At 35.4% G+C, this 11,817-nt stretch overlaps 1 long non-coding RNA gene across 1 annotated transcript; it reads right to left on the bottom strand.

The window, feature by feature from the left end:
* Positions 1–8,434: 8,434 nt before the first annotated feature.
* LOC141333903 (uncharacterized) lies at positions 8,435–11,499 on the bottom strand. Its single transcript, XR_012355439.1, has 3 exons — positions 11,341–11,499; positions 10,887–10,990; positions 8,435–8,885 (listed from the first exon to the last, which is right to left on the bottom strand). It is a non-coding gene; the product is annotated as an uncharacterized lncRNA (long non-coding RNA).
* Positions 11,500–11,817: the final 318 nt, after the last annotated feature.

The raw sequence follows: 11,817 nt of genomic DNA, 5'->3' as shown, positions 1-11,817 counted from the left end.
TAGGAAATATAGATAAATAGAATAAACACTTTACAGTCTTAACTGCATAATTTATCAATTAAATTTAGATTAATCCTTATTAAAGATAAAATTTTCTGTTACCTTTGTTTTTTATATTAACATTGATGACAGACATCACACAGCAACTTAATTACTAGGCTGCTGTCACTTTAAGATCTGCCGCACGTGATGCAGATCTGACACAACTCATTTCCTCACAACTCTTTACAGTCATTTAACGTTATTTAACTTAAACTAAAATGCTGACTAGGTCCTTTGAAACACTGATGAACAATATGGTGGCATATGTGTAAACAAAGAAAGAATCATGATCATGCGTAATAAATCATATTTCATGATGATGTACTCATCTTAGTTAATGTTTTAATTAAGGTGTTGTTCATCCAAAAACGTAGAACTCGTGTTAGTTCCTGATGATTCAAGAGATATTAATGCATGAATGAATGCATAATTCATGCATGAATCTATACATGAATTCATGATAATTCATGTACCCTTACCGTAAAGTGTTATAATAGTTAATATTTTGAGTAAAACTTTAGAACACTCTTCCATCATCAATGAATAACTACACAGGAACAAATGAGTAACACACTATTAACATTCTACTAACTAATATTAACTAACAAGGAACTCTGATTAATGAAATAGTAATAGCACTCAATTGAATGTGGTAACTGTTAGTTCTATAACTAATCAATAACTGCTATGTATTTCATACCTCCCAGATAACTACTAAGATAACTAATATGAGTTCATAATGCATAAATTAGGAAGGGATTGGAACCGTATTCTAAAGTGTAACGTTAACTCTATTTGGTATATTTTGTGCCATTTGTTATTTGAATTAGCACTAACGTTAAATAAAAAAAGGGAAAAATAGCACAGGCCGCGGAGATGGTGTTAAAGCTTCTCGAATCTAACGTTAAGCGGTTAGTTGTTCTGTGACGAATAGACATTTATTAAAGATTTATAAAAAATTTAACATTTGAGAAAGGGATGTTTTCATTGAATGCGCACACTTTTAAAATAACAGCTTAGCTGCTGAAATGGTCGCTGTATGGCGTTGTTCTGTGATCACAAAATAAACGGGAGCAGACACGATTAAACAGGCTTGTTTAGTAATTGCATTTGAAAAATTAATAAGGCAATGCTTTCATTTTGGCTGTTTGATGTGCACATCGATCTTTTACAAATTAAAAATTGCTGTCATTGTGGGATTTATCGTAAAACAATTGGTAAAATTGTAAAGCTGGAGTCTCAACTCCAATCAATTTGTCATAATACACAGTTGGTGTATTAACAATAACATAAAAAAAATAAGAATGTTATAATAGCGTACAGATCGCTTTGGTCATGGCGCCAGAAATATGGCGCGATCTGGGGGAATTCGAAATTCTAAAGTGACAAGAAGCTTTTGGATAACATCGTGTTTTGAAAACAATGTATTTTAATTAACATTTATATTGTGAAATGTAACTTTCTTACCTTGACTTAGCCTTGACTACGAAGACAGCGAGAATCTTCCAAATCTCCTCCCGAAAATTACAGCAGAGAGTGAGTGAGACTGAGTCGCGGGCACGAAATAGACCTTTCTCACAACTTCCGTATTTTGCACCGGAAATACGTAATTGCTGTGTAAACCTATTTCCGCCCCGGTATGCCGGTAACCAGTTAAACAACGTGAAAAACGCTTAACGTGGCTTAATGTATGTAAAAAACGACCAGGAAACCCCAAGTTTCTGTCAAACCTTACGTGGAACAAACATTAACTACTATCAAAAGAACGAGCCCTTATTCCACAGATAAGTGAATTATATCACGTTAAGTGTTTTCTCCCCCATAGAAGCCCATTATAAGGAAACAGCTTAACGTGGTTTAACGTACCTCAACAGCAACCAGGGAAGACCAAACTTCTGTTACATTTTACTTATAATAAATACTTTCTGCTCTCAAAAGAACGAGCTCTTATTCAGCATATAAAGTGATCGCCCCCCATAGAAGTCCATTATAACAAACTTTTATCAAACAAGCTTTTTCCTTAATGGAGTTCTATAGGGAGAAAACGCTTAACACGATATAATTCACTTTATATGATGAATGAGATCTCATTCGTTTGACAGCAGCAAGTACTTTTATATAAGTATTTTTTGACAGAAATTTGTTTTTTTCCCAGTCGTTGTTAAGATACGTTAAACCACGTTAAGCTGTTTCCTTATGGGTTTCTATGGGGACGCTTATCGTGATATTATTAACTTTATATGCTGAATAAGAGCTCATTCTTTTGACAGCAGAAAGTGTTTATTATAAGTAAAATTTTAAGCCACGTTAAGCTTTTTTTTTTGTATAATGGACTTCTATGGGGGGCGATCACTTTATATTATGAATAAGAGCTCGTTCTTTTGAGAGCAGCAAGTGTTTATTATAAGTGAAATTTACCATAAATTTGGTCTTCTCTGGTCGCTGTTGAGGTAACATAAGTTAAACCACGTTAAGCAGTTTCCTTATAATGGGCTTCTATGGGGGAGAAAACACTTAACGTGATATAATTCACTATCTGTGGAATAAGGGTTTGTTCTTTTGATAGTAGTTAGTGTTTGTTCCAAATAAGGTTTGACAGAAATTTGGGGTTTCCTGGTCGTTTTTTCGTACGTTAAGCCACGTTAAGCGTGTTTCACGTTAAGCGTTTTAGAACGTCCCGGATAAACTCTTCGTGGAAAAATGTATATCCTTTATCCAATTTGTTCCTCTTTGTGACGGAGTTTTCCTCCACGACTCTTATCACGTCGGCAAAAGTTATCTTTGGCAACAGTGAGGGAAGTTGTGTAGACTCTCTCCATTTTAATTTTAAATTACCCGGCTTTCTGCTGTGTTGACATTACACAGGAAGTCTGCATACCCTGCGATTGCGTATTTCCGGTTTCTGTGAAAAAGGTCTATTGGCGAAAAGGGTGAGGGGGATGTCTATGGGGGAATGGGGAGTGCTGAATGAAATCTCGCGAGATCCATCCTGCAAAAGTTTTTTATTTTATTTTATTTTTTTATCTGTGTCACCGTTAACCCTTGTGTGGTGTTCATATTTTTGTTACTCAGCCAGTGTTCGTGGGTATTTTTGGGTTTTTAATTCAACACAATCAAAAATGTTATGTTAAAATACTCAACAGATGTTTACTTCATCCCAATTACAAGCAATATAAACAGCATATATGGTTAATATTTTCTCTTTATCTTTGTTAGATCACATTTAAGAATTGCAACCTTGTGTGGGAATGGCAGGAGTAGAAACACAAAACTCACTCTTGCACTCTTTCACACTTACACACAATCGCTCTCTCACACGCACACACACACACACACACACACACACACACACACACACACACACACACACACACGCACATGCACACACACGAACACACACACACACACACACACACACACACACACTCACTTATGTGGTGTACGGTCACTCTCCATAGGTATAATGGTTTATCTAATGTACAAACTGTATAATCTATCCCCCTGGCCTACACTAACCCTACCCCTAAACCTACTAATCACAGAAAACTTTTGGCATGTTTTGAATTTCAAAAAACACCATTTTGTTTTAGTATGAGGACACAGATGTCGTCATATGTTTACGTTGTAATACCCATGTCATTATACACATTTGTGTCCTCATAAACCATATACAAGAACATACACACACTAACAGCAGGCCCTGACAGGAGGAGGACAGAGTAAAGGTACACAGAACCTTCAATTTCCACACTTTTATTAGCCCTGGGTCCAGTGGACCCGAACATCCTGTGTGTAATATAAATGTGTAGGGGGGGTGTACAGTGTGTTTTCATTGAAAATGTGTTCTGATATTCCTCACAGAAAATGAGCCAAGGCCAATGAGTCTCAGTTTGAAAAAATAATTAATTGTATCATTTTTCTTTTAATACAAAATGAAAACGGGTCCAACAGACCCGAACACCATAAGGGTTAAGTGTCTGTACCTGTAGGTGTCTTTTTGTAACTGTTTAAATTATATTGTGAGTAAAAGTGTGCATACTTTTGACTGCACCACTATGACAGTATCTGCAGGGTCTTGATCCTTTTAATTGGCAGAAAATCGGTTAAAATGGCAATTGTGCTGGCATTTGTATAGATAAAAGTTATTTCAAAGGTGCATACGTGTGTACTATCTATAAAAAAAAAAACTTTGGGTTGGACTGTTTGCACTTCCTCTGTAAAATGAATTAGCCCATTTTCAACCCATGCATTCATTTCCCATTAGTGAACCACCTAGGCCCCACAAAGGGAGCCCAACTGGGTTTGCCCATGTTGGACTTACTCAGTTGACCCAAGTGGGCCCCTTTTGAGCCCATGTCCATCTGTACCCCTGTAGCCCATTTGTAACCCATATGGGCCCCAGATAAGAAGCCCATTTTGAGCCCATGTCCATCTGTACCCATGTAGCCTAACCCATATGGGCCCCAGATAAGAAGCCCCTTTTGAGCCCATGTCCATATGTACCCCTGTAGCCCATTTGTAACCCATATGGGCCCCAGATAAGAAGCCCCTTTTGAGCCCATGTCCATCTGTACCCCTGTAGCCCATTTGTAACCCATATGGGCCCCAGATAAGAAGCCCCTTTTGAGCCCATGTCCACTCTGTACCCCTGTAGCCCATTTGTAACCCATATGGGCCCCAGATAAGAAGCCCCTTTTGAGCCCATGTCCATCTGTACCCCTGTAGCCTATTTGTAACCCATATGGGCCCCAGATAAGAAGCCCCTTTTGAGCCCATGTCCACTCTGTACCCCTGTAGCCCATTTGTAACCCATATGGGCCCCAGATAAGAAGCCCCTTTTGAGCCCATGTCCATCTGTACCCCTGTAGCCCATTTGTAACCCATATGGGCCCCAGATAAGAAGCCCATTTTGAGCCCATGCCCACTCTGTACCCCTGTCGCCCATTTGTAACCCATATGGGCCCCACATAAACGTGTTGGCTGGGTCAGTTCATATTGAATGCGGAGAAGTGATGCGCGTGTAATACACGTGCATATGTTTAGCGCCATTTGATCGCATCGTAATTCTAGTTAACGCATATAGATGTTAATGAGATTAATGTTTGTTTACTATATACAGACTGATTATGATTCATTGTAATTAATTCAGCCTGAACCATGTTTTACTACCTCTGTTATCCTAATGACTGCAATGCTAATATAACACTCCCGTTAGTATCAGTGAATCTATCACCATTCTGTATGATGAAAATCTCCCATTTTCACTGCACGCGGTGTGTTAAGGCGACCTGGCCTCTCTATGCTTGTTTATACCGCGGCAACTTTCTGAAGCATCCTAGAACAGTCTCTCTGTGCTGCATTGCTAAAGTTAAGTTCTTTGTTGACGGATAATAATAATAATCGTCTACCTATCGTCAAAGGCATCAGCAACAGGCAATATCTCTGACTATCGTCTAAACACGATACTATCGTCTATCGGCACAACCCTAAAGTCTATAGGACGTTTTTGTGTCAATGTTAACTCCCTGAGGCCGGCTGTATCGCCGGCGATACGAGCTCATTTTTTTTTAGATCAGCGCAAAAGACACTAAAAATGCTCTGTCGGTTTTAGTCATACAAATTAGAGATATACATCATTGGAAACTGTAGAGTGTGTACTTTTATTTGTGCACACTCACAAGAACAGCAGAAAGTTGTGCTTTTTTATTTAGAATAAAGAAAACAAACAGGGTGATTTCTGTTTTCTCTGTCTCCGCGAACTGCTTTTAGAAATGCGTCACTTAAATCATTCAAACTCGGTGAATACTCAGCACACAAACAGAAAAGTGCCCAGATAGCAAACTGACATAGAATCAACGTAGAATCGACGTCTCCCGTGACATCGAAACGACGTTGATCTCCGACGTCGATCCAACATCAGTTTTGCTCATCGGGGTAATGTTGAATCGACGTCAGGCACGCCATTCAAAACTAACGTAAAATCGACGCAATTGGTTCACTTACCCAACGTTGAATCGACGTTGATTTTCAGTTGGTTGAAACGACGTTATAGAATCAACACATATTCCACATAAAATCGATCTAATTGGTTGGCTTACCTAACGTTGAAACGATGTTGATTTCAGGGGGGTAAAACGATGCTACACAATAAATATTGTCTGCTTGTTTCTTACATACTTTTTAATAGACAAATTAGCCTGTATATACAATAATTTATGGAACACACATCAAATTCAGTCATAATTTATTTATTATTTACACAAAATTCACAAATACATGTTTAGAGCACAATCTGTCTATAAGACTAACATAGAAAATGCTTTGACACTCAAATACATACAAAGAAATCAAATTATAGGAAGTAAACACAAAGAAAGTAATTTATAGGCTAATAAAGAAGTTACAAATTAAAAGCTATATTCACTTCAGAATTAAAAAATGTAAAATGTGCTTGAATTTTGTTTAGTGGGGCACAAAAGGAGATGTAAGGCAGACAGCCTCAGTCACCATTCACTATTATTGCTATCATTCTATATAATTACTGAAACTATGCCACTATCTCCTTTTGTGTTCCACAAAATAAAGACATATTGGTGAAAAGATGATTTATAAAGAATTCCTACCCTTGAAAATAGAAGACAGAGGTACATAGCAGATTAATCGATTTTCTTTTGCAATTAAAATGTAGGTTCCTTGTGATATCAGGGGTGTGAACTAATCAGGTCAGGTTTGAAAAGGGTGATCCAGACATAACCCACAATATCAGGCATAGACAAAGTTAATTTCAAATTGCTGTTTTATGTAATATCACTCCATATACACATTTTTAGAGGATTTTTTAGCATTTGCCTAAAAATATTATTTTGTGTATATATTCATATAAAACGGCAGCATTTTATTTAAAATGTACATTTCTAAACATTATTAATGGAAATAATATGTAAAATATGCTATGTGTTTCTGTCCCTTGATGGAAAACAAATACTTGAGTAAATGAAATGAATGAAAATTACCTGAAATTACCACTTTCAATGGCAGCAGTGGAACACTCATGAGCTCATTTACCATTTTCACTCCCTAAAAGTTTTGCATGTTTTTCTTTTAGATGTATAATCATGAGTTTTGATACATTTGCATCCCTAAATATTTTTTAGTTGTTTATGTCCCTTTGTTATATTTGCATACCATACATCTATTGTATGTGGTATTATTATTAGCAAAACTGAGCACCTGTGACAGTGGAATTTGTATTTGTAGAGAATATATAAGTATGTTTTAGGAGTTGCAAATGTGTATTTTGTTTCTTTCACAAACACAACAAAACCTTCTCAAAATATATATATTTTTTTTTTTGCAGGAGCAAAAATCCTGTTTCACAAATGAAAAAATTCACACACCCTGTTATACCAGATTTATGCAGGACTATATTCCATTTTTTCTGAAATGTGTATTTATTAGAACTTCACATATTTACAGACTTTATTAGAATTTAGCATAGAATCTAGCACTTACCTATTGTATTCTATTCTATTCGCTCCAATTTATTAAAAAAATAAATAAATAAAAACTTGCTAAGTGTACTGTGCTAGTAGAAGCGGTCAAAGGCCACAAGTTGTATTTATCAATGGAGAGAACGCAAGTGTGTGAGTGGGATGTCACATACTGATTCGTCATGTGAGATACCAGTTCTATTTTACTGTTGTGGTCACAATTTTTAGCACCCTCAGTAAATATGATCAAAGAAACCTGTAAAAAAGTACTTTAATCGAAAAGGATTAAAGGCTTACTCCACCCTAAAATGAAAATTTTGTCATTACCCCCATTTTGGATGAAAACCAGGGGCTTTGTGGCTGTCCCATTGACTGCCAAGTAGATAACACTGTCAAGGCCCAGAAAAGTATGAAAGATGTCGTCAAAATAGTCAATCTGCCATCAGAGGTTCAACCATAATTTTACAAAGCTACAAGAAAACTTTTTGTACACAAAGAAAACAAAAATAGTGACTTTATTTGTCTCCTTCGTGCCACCGTAGCGGCATTTTGGAGAGTATCCACTGGGCGCAAACAGCATAAGCTGTTTTCTACATTTATTGGATTAGAACAAAAACAACATTTCCACGTGACGCAGCTGACAGAGAACAGCGTATGGCAAAATGGCGCTATGGTGATGCAGAGGAGACAAATTGTTGAATAAAGTTGTTATTTTATTTTTATTTTTTTTGCGTGCAAAAAGTATGCTTGTAGGTTTGTAAAACGGCAGATGAACTATCTTAAATTGTGTTTGGAAGACAAACAAAGCTTTTATGGGTTTGAAATGACATGGGGAAAAGTAAAAAATTAAAAATAAAAAAAAAAGTTCATTTTGGGGTGAAGTAACCCTTTAACAATGCAGTTTTATTTTCACAGGCTTCATATTTACCTAGGGTGCCAATAATTCTGACTACAACTGTATATGCAAATGTGCAAATTTTGTTCATGACTTGAGATTTTTATCTGTGAGCATATAAGTTACTTAATTTGTGAATTGTAGAATAGGATCTGTGCACCTGAGAATTTGAAATGGTATAACTGTTGTGTTATGTTTGTGAGAAAAAGTACAAAAAAAACTCCTATAAAACGTATTCTCTGTGGCTTTAAATTTACAGATACGCATGTGTGACTATTCCTTACAACTACAAATTCCACTGTCACAGGTGTTCAGTTTTGCTATAATAATACCTTCATAGAACATGTTAGTAGTCAGCATCTATGCAAAAGCAGAGAGGTCAGTGTGGTGTACTGTAGGTACATCTGTCCAGGCCAACATCTGGTGTACTGATGTATTCAACTGGAATCCCAGAAAATCTGCAATAAAAATATTACAGTTCAAAATCCATCATACATAACCAATATAACAGGACTGCCCATTCCTGGAGATCCACCTACTTGCTGAATTCTGATCTAACCCTGATCCAACACAACCGTCTGTAATTCTCAACTGCTCCTGAAGAGCTGAACTATGCAGGAAGGTAGATTTCCAGGAACTGGACTGGGTACCCTGCATTATAAAGTATCACAACAGGGTTTCTGCAGATATGAACAAGTGAAATTTAAGACCTTTTTAATACCACCTTATATGAAATTTAAGACCGAAACCTGTAATGGAAATAGATATTATATTACATGCATATTTGTAATATTTAATGTGTTTAATGTAAAAAGTAAACGCAATTTCATGGCTGTCATAAATTAAATTTATTACTACGATATACAGTGAACTTTTCATATCAGCAGATACTATTCCACACAAAATATCCCCATAAAAGTACCACTAGAAATATCTGATGTAAAAAAAAAATTCTGAAGCAATATTTTCATCAGTGCTCTATTAGCTTTTACATCTTAAATCTGCATTTGATTTACCTTAATAAAGGCCTTTTTTTTTTTACTTTTGAAATGTATGCATTACCTTTGAAATTTATTTTATGAATTTATCAATAAATTCTAAATGGCTGTTAGCAGTGAGATTACATAATTTACACTGCAAAATTAAAAGTGAGATTAATGGTTTAAATACATTTATTGATTTATAAATATATACATTAGAAATGTTGGCTGTGGAGGCATACTTTTAAACACACTAAACTACCAGCAGGTGGCGGTAAGTCACTTCATGAGCGAGTTATTTCAACTGTTTCGAGCAAAACGCTGAATCATAGCAGAACGTTGCTAGGAGAATGCTTCTGCTAATGTTGCATATTGTCTAATATGTAAGTAACTACTTGACTAACTACTTTTTTATTGAGCTAAAATTAATGTAAAATTTGTAATTGTAAGAATTTTTAGCAAAAAGCTCACTTGGTATATTACTGAACTATATCATGTTATAAATAAACTATACATTTTACATTTTTACCTCAGTGTGTTTCTTTAGAGTGCTGTTACATTCATTTGTTTTAAAGTATGTCACAAATAGACCAGAAATACACTATCCATTATCAATTTCTGTTTACGTTTAATGTATTAAAATATGAATCTTTCTTGCCTTTGGATGATTCACTAACGTTAGTTGTTTTTGTCACTTCAGTTTTAATCAGGCGGTTTGTTCGGTCGGGCAAGTAAAAAAAAAAACATTTTAAAAGTATCTCGAAGGCTGGCGGTCAGCTAGCTCCACCTATATTTCTTATTATTATTGATAACATTATATACAGAAAAAGGTAGTTTGACCTGTATTCTGCTACTGCAATTCTGAAGACGCAGTAACTTCCACAGAGGGATAAAAAAATCTAGTTGTTAGCAACTGGCCTTAGCCAAGCCCTATATTCAGTTTTTTTCAAGCTAAGTATCGCTAAACTTGCACTTCCCCATAGCTAAAAAGTTAAATCCATTTTACTTCTGCGGTACAATCCGAGAGAGACTCGCGCCAATAACAGAAAGCTGATTGGCTATTGCATGCTGGTCTCATTTGTAGTTTAAATACAGCAAATTATATTTGGAATAGTGAAATAAAGAACTACAACACAGAAACAACAAAAAGAGAATTTAAATGAGCATTAGAGGTAGCGTTACATGGACATCGGAAAAATAAGACCTGTGTAAAATTATTTAAGACCTAGAACAGCGAATTTAAGACTTTTTAAGGCCTAAAATTTTGATTTTTAAATTTTAGACTTTTTAAGACCCCGCGGAAACCCTGTACAAATTATCAATGTAAATTTAATTTTAGTTTAACTAATTAGAAAATATTTGTGGCAAAATACTGATGTTTTGTGAGAAGTCCAGTGACCTTGTTATGTTTTTTTTTTCCATGTGTTTTTCATAAAAGACAAATGATGCAAAATATAAAACCCCCATGTATTTACAAACCTGATATGGATAAATACAATGGTGGAAAACTTGAGTCCATGTTTGTTACATAGGAAAGCCTTCCACTGATGTGCTGTGAAGTAGATTTCTTGACAAGTTCCTCCCTAAAAGTAGATCAACAACACAGTAACTGTGTTGTCATAGTGGGTAATTTAATAAAGTCACTTTATTACTTTTTAAAAGATCTCATTAATACCTTTGCTTAACAATATTATTAGAGCTTATGACAAAGGCATATAACACCTTTTTAGGTTCATTTACAGTCATTTACATCTGCATCAAAAATACATACTTGGTCCCAAACTGCTGTTTAGTAAATGTGGTAAAAGATGTCCAAACTGCTAAATAATTTAATAGTAGTAGTATATAAAAAATTACAAATATGCAAAACATTGTTCATTTACATATATTACCCACACTGTAACAATACAAAGTTGAAAATCTGCAAATTTACCTTTTTGGGCAATGATTACAATATAAGGATAATATTTGTCAGGTTTGTATAGTTGCCATCATCTCAAGTCTTTGTAAGTGCTGGGCCTGCTGGCATCTTCTGAAGTCTTCACAAGTGAGGCTGGATCCAAACTGTAACTGGTGTAATCTAGCAACCTTGGGATGGGCATCCTGAGATTGAAACAGGAAAGCAAAAAGAGAAAGATTAGCATATCTGCTGTTCATATTATTTCAGACAAACGATTATTCATTTCATAACATACGACTAAAGTGCAAGGTCACAAGATGTTTTTTTTTGTGTTAATATATGTTAAAATGTAATTGATTGCTGTAATCAAAGCTGTAATTTTTAGCATCATTACGGTCTTCAGTGTCACATGATCATTCAGAAATCATTTTAATATGCTGATTTTGCACAAAAAAAACAGCTGTGCTGATTTATATTTTTTTGTGTGAACCTTCTTAATGTTGTGAAGTT

This window comes from Garra rufa, chromosome 4, assembly GCF_049309525.1.
Source record: "Garra rufa chromosome 4, GarRuf1.0, whole genome shotgun sequence".
Lineage (NCBI taxonomy): Eukaryota > Metazoa > Chordata > Actinopteri > Cypriniformes > Cyprinidae > Garra > Garra rufa.
This window is presented reverse-complemented; position numbering and strand designations above follow the sequence as displayed.